Raw genomic sequence first — 14079 nt, 5'->3', positions numbered from 1 at the left:
TTCCATGGTTGGCCAAAAATAGCCCATCCTGAGAATCTTCTTCACTAGTGTGAACCCACTAGTGTGTGACTCATAAATCCTTGCATTGACTTCCTACAGAGTGACTCTAGACTTGTCCTTTTCAAGACATCTAAATAGATTACTGTCAAGACCTTTCCTATATAGTGTATCAGTGACCAAAGTGTAATGTGAGGTTTGTCAAATGAAAATTTTCTTTTGGTTATGTGAAAGGTCAAACAGAATGGTATTATCATGGAGGTAGGTGAGGATGGGGTTGTACCAAGGGGAATCAAGAGCATCTAAGTGGAAAATGATAAGGGAACCAAGTTCAATAAACATGGGTTGAGCCACCTTTTCTACTAAGAACTCATACTTCTTATGCTGCTTTGGGAGCTAGAGTAAGGAGGCCAACGTGGCCACATCATCTACTGCTTTGTTCTTCTCTCTGAGAATTTGTTCAAAAGTAATATGAACAAAATATTCCTTGAGTGTGTCAACCATATGTTTGTAAGGAAATAACATTTTGTCCTTGGTCTGATTATTGTCAGTGGCTTGATTAATGATAAACTAGGAGTCTCCATAAACCTCTAGCATTGTTAGTTTCCATTCTAAAGCTAGTTTTAGACCCAAGAAAAAAACTTCATATTTTTCCATGTTGTTGATATAGGGGAAAAGTAGGTAAGACTTAGGGATTGTAACACCTACTGGCATGATGAACAAGATACTGACACCAAATCCATGATGTGTGTATGTAGGAACCATAAAAATAGAATTTCCTTATTGGCTCTATTTGAAGAATGTGCATATACTAGCTTTATTTGAAGAATGAACTCTCTATAGGAACATTTTCCAATTGATTGGCAATGGCTTGTCCTTTTATTGCCTTCCTATCAACATAGTCAATGTCAAACTCACTTAGGATCATTACCCATTTGGCCAATCTACCTATTAATATTGTTTTGCTGAGAAGATATTTGAGGATATCAATCTTAGAGATGAGCTTGACCTTGTGTGTGAGAAGGTAATGATGGAATTTTTGGGAAGAAAAAATTATAGCTAGATAGGATTTTTTAGTAAAAGAGTAATTGAGCTCATAGTTGACCAAGGTATGACCGATGTAATAGATATTCGTTTCTTTTCCTTGGTCATTTTCTTCTGCTAAGAGGGCTTCAATTGATTTATCTGTTAAAGAAATGCATAATTAAAAGGGTTTGTGTGATACAAGAGGTACCAACATGGGTGGATTCATCAAGTAGGTCTTAAGTAAGTCAAAATCATTCTGACACTAGTCATCCCACTTAAAATTTATATCTTTGTGTAGCAAGTGTGTAAAAGGTTTACACTTTTCTGCCAACTAAGAAATGAACTGATGAATTGATTGAAGCCTGACTTGAAGAGAGCATAACTAACTTAGGTCCTTTGGAGGTTGCATACTAATTATGGCTTGTACCTTTATAGGATCAACTTCCATCCCTTTGGCTAAGACAATGTATCCTAGAAGTTTGCTTGATTTGACACCAAAAGTGCATTTCTTGGGATTAAGCCTAACTTTGAATGCTTCTAGGTAGGTGAATACTTTGGCCAATATGGGGAGATGTTCTTTTTGGCTATGGGATTTGGTGAGAATGTCATCCACATAATCTTCCATAAAGATATGCATCATATTGTGAAAGATAGTGGTCATGGCCAATTGGTAGGTAGCCTCAACATTCTTTAGCCCAAAGGGCATCACATCCCCACAAAACATGCCTCATGCACAAGTCAAAGCTATTTTCTCTTGAGCTTATGGTGCTATCCTAATTTGATTATATCCTAAAAACATATCCATGAGTAAAAACATGGAATGACTTGTTGTTAGATCGACAATGATGTCGATGTTGGGAAAGGGAAAATCATCTTTGGGACATGCTTATTTAAATCTTAGAAATCAATGCAGATGCGTATGCTACCATTCTTCTTTGATATGGGAACAATGTTAGATATGCATGATGCATATACCAAGGGTCAAATGAAATTGGTGTTGATCAACTTTTCTAACTCTACTTTTACTAATAGAGCTATATGGGGATGCATCTTTCTAAGCTTTTGTTTTACTTGCTTGACCTCTAGAGAAATGTTGAGATGATGGAGAATTAAAGTCGGGTCTAAGCCATGCATGTCTGTGTAAGATCATGCAAATTTTATTTTTCTTTCTTGAAAGAAGTGAATGAATACCTTTCTTTCCTCTGTGCTTAAGGACTGTTCCAAATAAATGACCCTTGCTTCTCATTCTATGCCAATGTTGTCTAGTTGTGTTGGTTCAATCAAAATAGAATATGTGTTCAGGTAAGGTACTAATTAGTCCATTTGTGGGTGCCACAATTAGGTTTTCACCTTGGGATGTGTCACTTCTATTTGTTTCTATTTTTTTGAGACTAGCCACAACTTGGTAGTGATCATTAAGGTTGTGGAATCCTTGACCTATTCTAGTGTGACTAAGGTAATTAATACTAGATTTGACTATATGCCTTTCTTCTATTCTTTGTCAATGAGATGGTTCAATTATGTTAAGGTAGATGAAAACTTCATGGTCAGTGTCAAAATGAGGGATGTGGTGAGGCTCATTTTTATTCTAGTTAGTGAGTTCAAGATGGAATAGGGGAAGTGATTCATAATATGGAAAGGGTTTAGTAGGGTTTAAAGACATAATTTCATTGGAGGGCTTGTAAGCTATATCAGTGAGATCTATGACATGAGCTTCTTCTAGAGTATCCAAAAAATAGAGCTTGCAAGAGGCTCATAGTAGTCATCTTCAAGTTCCATTGGAAAGAAGTTAGGGAATAGGGTTTGAAATCAAAACCCTTCAACATGTTCATCATCTTCTAAGCTGCTCTATTGTACCTCGATTCTTGGTGAAGTGGATCTCGAACTAGAGGTTGTTCCTTGTGTAGCCAAACTATCAAATGTGGGTATGTGAACAACATCACATTCCTTATCATGAAGAGACTCATTGGATAATGATTCAAATTCCCATTTAGTGGAATCATCATCATCTTCATTATTAGAGGTATTTATTGATGCCTCTTTCATGGGATGTGAACCTAAGAGGGATAGATTCAAATTTATGATTTAGTTGTTGTTAGGCTATAACCATCCTTTTTTTAAGGTATCCATACCAAGGTCTAAGAGGAGGGATCACTATGCTTAGGATGAGCCCTGGAAGAGGTTTGTGCCTTTTCTTGTTTACCATACCCTACCCTAGTTTTGGACTTGTTGGACCTAAATTGTGCCACTAGAGGTTCAATGATGCCTATCCCTTTTCCTAAAGGACCATCTCCTATGTATCACATCTTTTTCATTAGGTCAAAACCTTTTCCATGTAGGTAGGGGAGATGACAATGTTTTGTTGACTAATTTCTTCTGTTGAGTTTGGAGGTGGACCACTTGCTTTGATAAAGTGTGCATTGTAAGGCATGGTAGATGATGATTTTCCATGAGATCTCAGAGAAAGTGGGGGATCAAATAGGGAGACTGAGTACTCACCCACCCCTTTGTGGTGCAATTTATAGTCTCTATCAAATTCTTTCATCATTTTATCCATTTCTTCATAGTGTAACTGTTTAGGGTCTTTGGATGATGATGGTGAAGGAATGGAAGGGCTCGAACAACCCACTTTCTCTTTACTTGTAGTTGATTTTGATGAGGGGTTGTCATTTCAGTTAGTAGACTATGAAATATTTGTAGATGTGGACTAGCTAATGTCATCTATTAGTGTGCTAGTTTCTTCCCTATTATGAGGGACAAGGGAATTACAATATTAGGAAAAATGTTGATCCCTGGGTATGGTCACCCCTTGACCCATTCAAGAAATTTAAGATATTGATGATAAGTGGAAGGTATGGCCTACATGTCATGAATCCATGGTCTTCCCAACAGGATTTTATAAGTTAATTGTAGGTCTAAAACCTGACAAACAATTTCTTTCACAATAGGTCCTACTCTGACTAGTAGAATGACCATGCCTTTTGAGGATCTTTCCTCATTTTCATAAGCTTTGATAGTAATTTTATTTCTTGGGTCAACATCATCCTTTGTATCCCCTAGGGAATTTACTAAATTAAGTGTGCAAATATTGGGGTTGGCTCCACTAGTGAGCAATGCTTTCTTAACTCTATTTCTATGGATGAAGACCTCAATATGCAAAGGAGAATTCTATTGCTAGATGACGAACATGTCAAATTGTGTTGAAAAAGATATGTAGTGAGGAGCAACTAGATTTCTGACCATGTTTCAAAATCTACTCACATCCAGGTCATTTGGCACTAAGGCTTTGGTGAGTATTTATTTATACTTTGGATAGATTTGCAATAGTTCAAAAATGGTGATATGGGCCAGAGTCTTAAGTAATTGGTTGACCAATTTTTACTTGGGCAAGGAGGAACTTGGAGCTTCATGATCGAGATTTATCACAAGTTTTGGTATGATAACTTTAGAGGCTTTGCCTCAGGTAACAACATTTGAGGATTATTTTTTGTTTTTATTTTTAACTATGATGACATTTATGGTGTCATCAAAGCCATAAATCATGTTGATGGTATTATTGTAATGATGTGCATAATTAACCTTAGTGTGTTGGGGAGCATTTCGATTAGCTTTGGAGGATTCACCCTTTTCATGACTCATGGAGGGGTTCTTGAAGGCTGTATGGTCTTCATTATGGCTAAGCTTGTTTACTTTGATGACCCCATCATTGATTAATTTTTGGATCGCCCCCTTAAGGGAAAAACAATTGTTTGTTAAATGCCCCCTATTTCAATGGTAGGCACAAATATTTTTGTCATTCCACCACTTCAACTTGACTTGGGGTTGATATGATTTGGCCTCAAGAACTACAATGATTTCATCATCCAAGAGGGTTTGTAGAGAACTTTCATAAGACACCCTGATAGGATTATACTCCTTGGGTATGTCAAAAGATTGATATCTGTGGGGAGGAGGAGCTTGAATGTACACAAGTTGTTGGTTGGATGTCGAAGGAGTTTCTGCATTACATCAATAGAATAGATGGGCATTGTCTTGCCAGGGTGTGTTTGGGTTGGTGTTGTTGACAACAAGATACGATTGGTTTAGATGGGATTGGGTTTGAGTTTTAACATGGTTGGCTTCAACCATCCCATTATGAACATTGTTCTTGTTGTTGTTTCTCCACCATGATTTTTGTTTATCAGTGGCCCAATCAAAGGAATTATGACTATGGATGGAGTTGTTTGAAAAGCCCTTACCATCTTTTGATAGTTTAATGATGTTGCTATTTAGTAAGGTCTCTTTTACCTTAGCAGCATTCTCTAAGGTAGTTTTGGAATCTTTAGGCCCTTGGAGCTGGAGCTAGTAATTCATTAGTTTGGAGAGACTATTAATGAAGATGTCATTCTTCTCTTTGTTTGGTATGTCTCTATGATACTTAGCGAACATGTGTCTCCACCATTGTAGGAAGGTCTTCAATGATTTGATTGGAAGTTATTTCATGTTGTATAGCACTACTACATCTGAGGCCATTTTTTGACCATTGTTGGTCAAAAATTTGACCTACATTTCAACCAAAATTTGACCAACGTCGACCAATGCATTGGTCAAAATTTTTCCAGTCGAAAGTTTGACCAACATTCTAGTTGGTCAAAATTTTGACCAATACGTTGGTCGAAAAACCTCTATAACCATAGTGCAAGTTTTGCCTAGAATTGGTCAAAATTTTGGCCATTGAAGATTTCCATTTCGGCCAATATAAGTAGAAATTTTGACCAACGATGGTAGAAAGTATTGGCCATGAAAGCTAGAAAGTTCGAGCAATGAAGGTAGAAATTTTGACCAATATAGGTAGAAATTTTGACCAATAAAGATTGAAAAGTTTGACCAACAATGGTGGAAATGTTGACCAAGAAAGGTAGAAATTTCAACCAATGATGGTTGAAAAGTTTGACCAATGAAGGTGGATAATGTTGACAAATAAAGGTAGAAATTTTGACCAATGATGGTCAAAAATTTTTACCATTGAAGGTAGGAAATATTGACCAAGAAGGTAGAACTTTCTACCAATGAAGGTCAGCAATTTTGACCGCTGAAGGTAGAAATTTCAACCAATTAAGGTAGAAATTTCTACCAACGCCTGGGTGTAAATTTTTTTCCATGCATTCTATAAAATAGTTCACATGCTTATGAAATTTTGCATGCATCCTGCAGTGTCTCATCCGGCTGATGATGGATTACGGAGAGTGATCTAAAATGATGACACTAAAAAACATCACAATCAAATCCAAAATGAACTTGCATTACAAATGGATTGTGGAAATCTGATATTGTTGATTTTGCATGCATGTCTACCAAGACAATCACAACTTAAACATATTCATCAGTCGGATGAGACACTGCAAGATGCATGCAAAATGTCATATCATATAGAAGGCATGTGAACTGTTTTATAGAATGCCTGAAAAATATCAACAATAACTAATCAAATTGTCATAATCACCAACAGTAACTAATATGCTTCTTCATTAATATGCCTGATACAATAACCAAACTTGGCAACTATGCACAACAACTTATACGATAAAAGGAAATCATTTAGGAGATACAAAATTTGAACAACCATATGTTAAGATTCTACAATGAAACATCACTTGCCTGAGTCTGACAGTTGAGATTAAGTTTGTCATCCTCCCTATAGTATGGTCTGATGGCCTGCACATCCACAAAAGTTCAAGCATCTAGAATTTGTAGAATAAGAATTTTTTCATAGCGAATGGACATGATTGACAATAAATCATCATATGAAAAGACTCCCGTGTGAAGCATGAATATAAAAGGAAATGAATATGGGTGATAGGGAAGATAAATCAATAATAGAGGCTTTTAACTTTAGTTATATACAGTCATGATATGGGTAATGCACAACTGCCTCCTGGATTCACATTCCATCCCATAGATGACGAGGTCATAACACATTATCTCATTAGAAAAGTTTTAGACAAAAAATTCATAGGAAGGGCCATTACTAAAGTGGACCTCAACAAGTAAGAGTGTCAGGGAGGGTTCAATTCCCTCCTTATTATTTACTGTGCGTATAATACCATACACCCATTTGATCTTGAATGATATTTAATGAATGCTGAGTGTTTGTGCTGAGTGCTGAGTAAGGCTTATCTGTTTGGCACAAAAGGAAACTTTAAGTCTTGTACCATGGAAGCAACTGAGCTAATCTCTTTGTCAATAAGGGGGCAGTTTTTCTAGTGTATCCTTCACAATTGTTGTATCTACAAATTTTGAGGAATGATCCTTGATCTTCCTCTTACAATAAGACATACATTTGAGATCTACCATAAGAGTGGGGACCAATGTGAAAATCTGAGTCTAAGTTGATAATTTCCTATAAATGTTGTTCTATCCAATTTTTGTTACAGGATATCAAACAATTAGCCCTTATTCAAGATTGGATGTGTTTCTTGTTATAATGGAATTTCAAGGCCTTCGCCTACTTTGATGCTTTTGATGTATGATTTTGAATAAATATATTAAATACGACATTAAAATATACTGCCTTAAATGTATGTTTTCCATGGGTGTTTAAATAGTGAAATAATATTCACTTTATATGTTGTATGGGGGGAATTTTTGTTTTTTGTTATTTCAAAGCCTTTCATATGAAATGGTGGTTCCTTGATTGTTTTTCTCACTATCAAGATATTTTCCAAATGGTAAAATTAAACTACCATCTTTGGAACTTGTCAATGAACAATTCTTGGAAAGTAAAATGCATAGTAAATATCACTATAAATCCACTATTTACAAAGGTATTGAAGCTTCCATTGTGTATCCAAAAAGCAAGCTAAACAGACTTATAGTAATAGAGATCAAATACTGCATAACTACCTTTTGTTGTTCAGTCATCTTGATGTAGCACTTCATTTCTGTGGATATTTAGTGCTAAGGCTTTTGGTACCTCTTCTGCATCTCCTGATTGTAGTTGCTTCCAGTCTTTTTGATCTTAATAATTTTAGTCGTCTAGCTTGTCTTTTTGCTAGTTTTTTGATGGCATGTTTTTCTTGCAAACTTTGGGTTACAATTTCAATTACCTTGAGCTTCTTTATTACTTAGAATTTCTACAAACTACAATGTTGGATGTTACTGTTTACCAGTTAAGTCTTCCTAGCAATAATAATAGTATCATGACAAAGTTGATTAAAAGGTACAGTATGGTTATGTGTGGCACAATATGTTCATGTCTGTTCATGTATGTTCATTTCTTGACATCTCTGTTTCTCAGGCTTCTCTAAGATTCTCATCTTACTCCAACAATCAATGTAGTGGGCCTTCTTAAAATGATGCTTTCCCTCATGAATAACCATAAAGTGATAGTGTGCCTTAGTTAAATCGAACAATGGACACACATCCATTTCTGAAAATTACCCATGCATGGGTAAACTCCAAATCGACAAAGAATGATACAACTTTGAGAAGCAACATTGATTGAAGCTCACACTAATGGTTCCTTAAATTACAATATGATGAGGTCTAGGCAAAGAACTAAACAATGCTATGGATATTTAGTAGACAATTGTGAAACATGAATGATGTTTTCTCTTCCTAAGTATTTCTACGGCAACACCTTAACCAAATCATAATGATTGTAGCTATCAGATCTCAATGACTGATCTATATCACCAATTCTGATGGATCTAATTGGTAGGAGTTACTTTGTGATGGTCTAAAAAGAAGAGTCAAATCAAGGGAGAATCTTCTCGTGATTTTCATAAAAATAAGCTGATTTATGTTGGACTGCAATTATAGAAGGAAGAAAAAGAGAAACTAGATAGATAGAAATAGAAGAGTTGACAATGCAATCCAATAGAGCAATAGAAAAGAAGAGCTCAATCAATTTCATACACATTACAAGTAAGAGAAGAAAAATAGTAGAGCCAAAAGAAAACATTTAAAAGAGCTTATGTATAAGTTTGAAGAACAAGACACCTATTGTAAAAGAAATTCTGAAATCTAGCCTCTTCTTTCTTTCTTTTCTTGACACCTATTGTATATCCAGTCTAATACATCTTGACACTTTCCTCAAAAGAGTTTACACTGTTGTTTGCTATACATATATTAGATTACAATAGTAACATCATAGAACAAATTGCGTATAATAAGACACCAGATACATAAATAGTCCACATAAGAAGGCATCAAAAGCAATAAAAGACAATTTAGAGAGGTTCACAATGATGAGTTAATGTGTATGGTTTGCCTATATGCAATATTTCACTAATTGTTCACAGTAGACAAAATATATGTGCATTGTTAGGCAGCTTCTACCTAACCAAGCCTACTCTTAAGTTCCCATAATAAAAAATTGTATGGTATGTACTCATGAAAATATCTCCAAGAATCCTAAAAAAAAAATTAGTGTTTACAAAAACTTACTCTAAATCTATGTTTGCAAATAGAAAAGGAAAAATTACATGGCACAACATACCATGTCAGACCCAATTGGTTGAGGAACATCCACGCCCACAAATCTGCTTAGGCACCTAATAGCAACACCTTCACCAACTTTCAGAATATATGTTTCCTGCAACACCCACATGGAATGGATTAAAATATTTCTTAAAATAGTGAAAATTAAATATGATACAATACATCCATTTAGAAAAATGAAAGATATATTGTGAAAATTAAATAGAGATCCTAGTGCAATTTTAAGTTGTCTTAGCATTGAGACATCTATTGACAATGAGTATGTGACTGGGTCATATAATTTCAATCTTATTTCTAAGAGTAAAAATGCAAGGGAATGTTAACTTCCAATTTATGGATAGAACGACAACCTGTGAATAGAGTTATAGGATAGATTTGGAGAACAGTATACAAATATGATTTATGGATAGTAAAAAGGATTTGTAAATGGAGTTTAAGGTTATATTTGGATCATAATATATAAGCATGAAGTATTAGCCATTGATCTCTTGACACATAATCTTTATGATAATCATTGACTTGTACATAAGGATGTTATTCAAAGGTGTGCATCTATGTATTCATAACAATCTTGGGAGTTCTTGCATGTGCGGCTGGCAGCATCTGTGCTGCCCATTTGTTAAGTGCAAACACAAAATATGACTGTGTTGGGTGGATGGAAAAAACTTGTGCTTCTTGTCTCGATGGAGATCTCCACATAGTTGAAGAAATCCCAGTTGCCAAGCCTGCTTGAGATTCTCAGATTTGTTGCACAATGTAAAAGTAGAGAAATTGTTTGGGAGATTTGGAGAATGGGATTTTATGATTGTACTTTATTTTTATCATGAGTCTGAAGGATTTTCTGTTCCAAATTGAGTACTTGGATTGAAGAATTTCTTTTCTTTGAGTTACTATGTTCCCATGAAAACATGACACTATGCTAAATAACTCCAAGTGCTGAATTGCTCTATGGAAATGTTGGATCTGTCTCTTGGCAGCATAAGATTTCCTCTCAAATTTTAAGAGGAGACTTTTATGTTGGAATTTGGAATTAAAAATCTACCTATTACAAGTTCATAGAATATAGAGAAGATCGAATGCTAAGCTTTTTAAAGAGATACAAAAAATAGAAAGGGTAAGTGCACAAAGTTGTGGTGCCAAAAGGGGGGTATAAGTGGACACCTTTTTCCTGAAATCTACAAATTTTGAACTTCAACAAGAATTTGAAGATAGTTACACTCAAAATTTTCAGATATGACAAAAAAAAAAGTCGTAGTCCTTTGAATCTAGTTTCTAAACTGCTAATTTTTTTTCAAAATGGTTTAGTTTTAGGTCCTCAAAAAAGGGGGCCAAAAAAAGTGGTATTGTTTATTCCAAAAAAACATAGCATAGTACAAAGTGTGGCCCCCCTAAAATTTGAACTTTTTTTTGAAATTTTTTAATCGCTCTTGTCAAAAGTTACTTAACACTATGTAGTTTATCCCAAATTTATCGAGTAATTTTATAATGTCTATTTTTTTTAATGAATTTTTTAACTAGACACATCCCAAAAATGTGAAATATCTATGTGCTCCCCCTAGAAATAATTGAAAACTAATCTAAAATCAAAACTTTTTTTTTTCAAAGTGTGTAGAATGGAGTCTAGTTTCTAAAAAACTAAGTTGTTACAAAATTCGATGAACGAACTAAAATCTATAGCCCAATTAGTATGTGGTGGTTTTTGACAAAAAAAAACATACATTTAAAAGAAATTATAGATGAAAGGCTTGAAATAGTTCAAATTAAAAATAAATTATATGGTTAGATAGCTAACACAGAGACCTATAATGCTATGTAACCTGATCTTATCGATACCCAACCACGAGAAATCTTCAAGGTGAGCACAGAAGAAAAAACAATCATTTTTTGTATGTTTGCTAGAAAACACGTCTCAGGCCTGTTCATCAAATCCAAACCTTTGGGTTGGATCTCCAAGGCAAAACCAAGCCTTAGGCTTGGGTTTGATTAAGGTTTAAATAGTGTGTGCCCCCTATAGCGTGCACGTGCTATTTAAACCTCAGTTCTAAATAGCACGTGCATGCTATAAGGCGCAAGCACTATAGTGTGCATGCACTATTAAGATGTAAGTTGCAAAAGAGAACTAGGTGGGGGGGGATAGGGGAATGGCTATGTGTGTTCATGAAAGAGATAGAGGGAAAGTAGGGGATAGGAGAGGGGAGAGACTACAGGATGGGAGAGAGAAAGTGAGAAATAGTAGGGGTGGCAAACAGAGTATAGGATGAGAGAGAGAGAGAGAGAGAGAGAGAGAGAGAGAGAGAGAGAGTAGGGGTGGCAAAGAGACGAAGTGTGAGAGAGATTATGGGTGGAAAAGAGAGAGTGCGAGATGGGGGAAATATATTTAAAGTAGGGGATGGGAGAGAGAGGAAGTGTGAGAGAGAGTACATGTTGGGAGAGAGAGATTAAGAGTAGGGGATGGAGAAGAGAGAGAGTAGGTGATGGGAGACAGAGTGGGAGAGGAAGAACTTGAGAGAGAGGAGGATGGGAGTGCATGTGTCTGAAAGAGAGAGAGTATGGAATGGGATAGGGGGAAGACTAAGTAGCTCAAGAGAGAGTAGGGGATGGAAGAGAGAGTAGGCGATGAGAGAGGGAGTGGGAGAGGGGGAGATAGGGGGAATAGAAATGTGTGTAAGAGAGAGAGAGAGAGAGAGAGAGAGAGAGAGAGAGAGAGAGAGAGAGAGAGAGAGAGAGAGAGAGTAGGGGATAAGAGAGAGTGTGAAAATTTTTAAGAGAGACTAGAGGGTAGAAGAGAGACAGAGAGTGGAGAGGGAGAGAGTAAGAGTGAGAGTGAGAGAGAGTAGGCAGTGGGAGAGGGAGAGCAAGTGAGATAAAAAGTAGGGAATGGAAGATGAGAGAGGGGGGATGGGTGTGTATGTGTCAAAGAGAGAGAATCAAGAATGAGAGAGGGGAGAGAGAGATAGAGAGAGTAGACAATGGTAGAGGGATGGGAGAGAGAGGGAGGGAGAGAGAGAGAGAGAGAGAGAGAGAGAGAGAGAGAGTAGGCGGTGGGAGAGGGAGTGGGAGGGAGAGAGAGGTGGAATGGAAGCATTTAAGAGAGATAGAGTAGGGGATGGGAGAGAGTAGGCAGTGGGACAAGGACTGCGAGAGAGAGAGAGGGGGGGGAATGGGAATGTGTATTTATTTATAAGAGAGATAGAGTAAAGGATGGGAGAGAGTGTGAGAGTTTGAGAGAAAGTAGTAGGGGATGGGAGAGAGAGAGAGAGAGAGAGAGAGAGAGAGAGAGAGAGAGAGAGAGAGAGAGGAAGAAAGAGAACTTGAGAGAGACAGATAGTAGGTAGTAGGAGAGAGAGTGGGAGAGGGAGAGGGAGAGGGAGAGAAATAGGGGGGATGGGAGTGTGCGTGACAGATGTAGAGAGTAGGGGATGGGAGAGAAGAAGAAGAGTGGGGGGATAAGAGTGTGTGTATCTATGAAAGTGAAGCAGTAGGGGATGGGAGAGAGTGTGAAAGTGTGAAAGTAGGGGGTGGCAGAGAGAGAGTACGATGATGGGGGAGAGAAAGTAGGTGATGGGAGAGGAAAAGAGAGAGGGGGGATGGGAGTGTGTGTGTGTAAGAGAGATAGATCAGGGGATGGGAGAGAGTGTGAGAGTGTGAGAGTAGGGGGTAGATGAGAGAGAGAGTACGACGATGGGGGAGAGAAAGTAGGCGGTGGGAGTGGGAAAGAGAGAGGGGGGATGGGGGTGTATGTGTAAGAGAGATAGAGTAGGGGATGGGAGAGAGTGAGAGTGTGAGAGAGTAGGGGATGGGAGAGGAGAGAGAGAGTAGGGGATGGGCGAGAGTGTGAGAGTGTGAGAGAGTATGGGGTGGGAGATGAGAGAGAGAGAGAGAGAGAGAGAGAGAGGGATGGGGGAGAGAAAGTAGGTGGTGGGAGAGAGAGTGGGAGAGGCAGAGAGAGAGTAGAGAGGGAGAGAGAGAACTTGAGAGAGAGAGAGATAGTAGGTAGTAGTAGTGTGAGTGTGAGAGAGAGTAGGGGGTGTTAGAGAGAGTACAACGATGGGGGAGAGAAAGTAGGTAGTGGGAGAGGGAGAGAGAGGGGGAATGGGAATTTGTGTAAGAGTGACAAATTTGGGGATGGAAGAGAAGAGAGAGAGTAGGGGATGGGGGAGAGAAATTAGGTGGTAGGAGAGGGAGAGAGATAGGGGGGATAAGAGTGTGTGAGAGAGATCTAAAGAGCCGAGGATGGGAGAGGAGAGGGGGTGAGAGAGGTAGAGAGAGTAGGAGGTGGGAGAGGGAGAGTGAGAGAGAGGAAAGGATGGGAGAGAGTAGGAAGAGAGAGAGGGAGGGTATGGGAGAGAGAGTAGGGAGGATAGAGAGTAGGGAGGATGGGGAGTGATGTGTTTTGAGAAAGTAGGGGGTGACAGAGAGAGAGTATGACGACGAGAGAGAGAAAGTAGGCAATGGGAGAGGAAAAGAGAGAGGGGGGATGGGAGTGTGTTTGTAAGAGAGATAGAGCAAGGGATGGGATAGAGTGTGAGAGTGTGAGAGTAGGGGGTGGCAGAGAGAGAGAGTACGACGTTGGGG

The 14079-nt window shown here is 37.8% G+C and overlaps 2 pseudogenes; one reads left to right on the top strand and one right to left on the bottom strand.

Moving 5' to 3' along the window:
• Positions 1-14079, bottom strand: part of LOC149547283 (pentatricopeptide repeat-containing protein At1g03100, mitochondrial-like) — a 99419-nt pseudogene that overhangs the window by 10392 nt on the left and 74948 nt on the right.
• On the top strand, positions 6000-6081 carry LOC149547284 (small nucleolar RNA SNORD36; annotated as a pseudogene).

This window comes from Cupressus sempervirens, chromosome 7 (assembly GCF_028749045.1).
Source record: "Cupressus sempervirens isolate cs-2001-9-10 chromosome 7, ASM2874904v1, whole genome shotgun sequence".
Taxonomy (NCBI): Eukaryota; Viridiplantae; Streptophyta; class Pinopsida; order Cupressales; family Cupressaceae; genus Cupressus; species Cupressus sempervirens.
The sequence above is the reverse complement of the archived record's forward strand: the minus strand, read 5'-3'. Positions and strand labels throughout refer to the sequence as shown.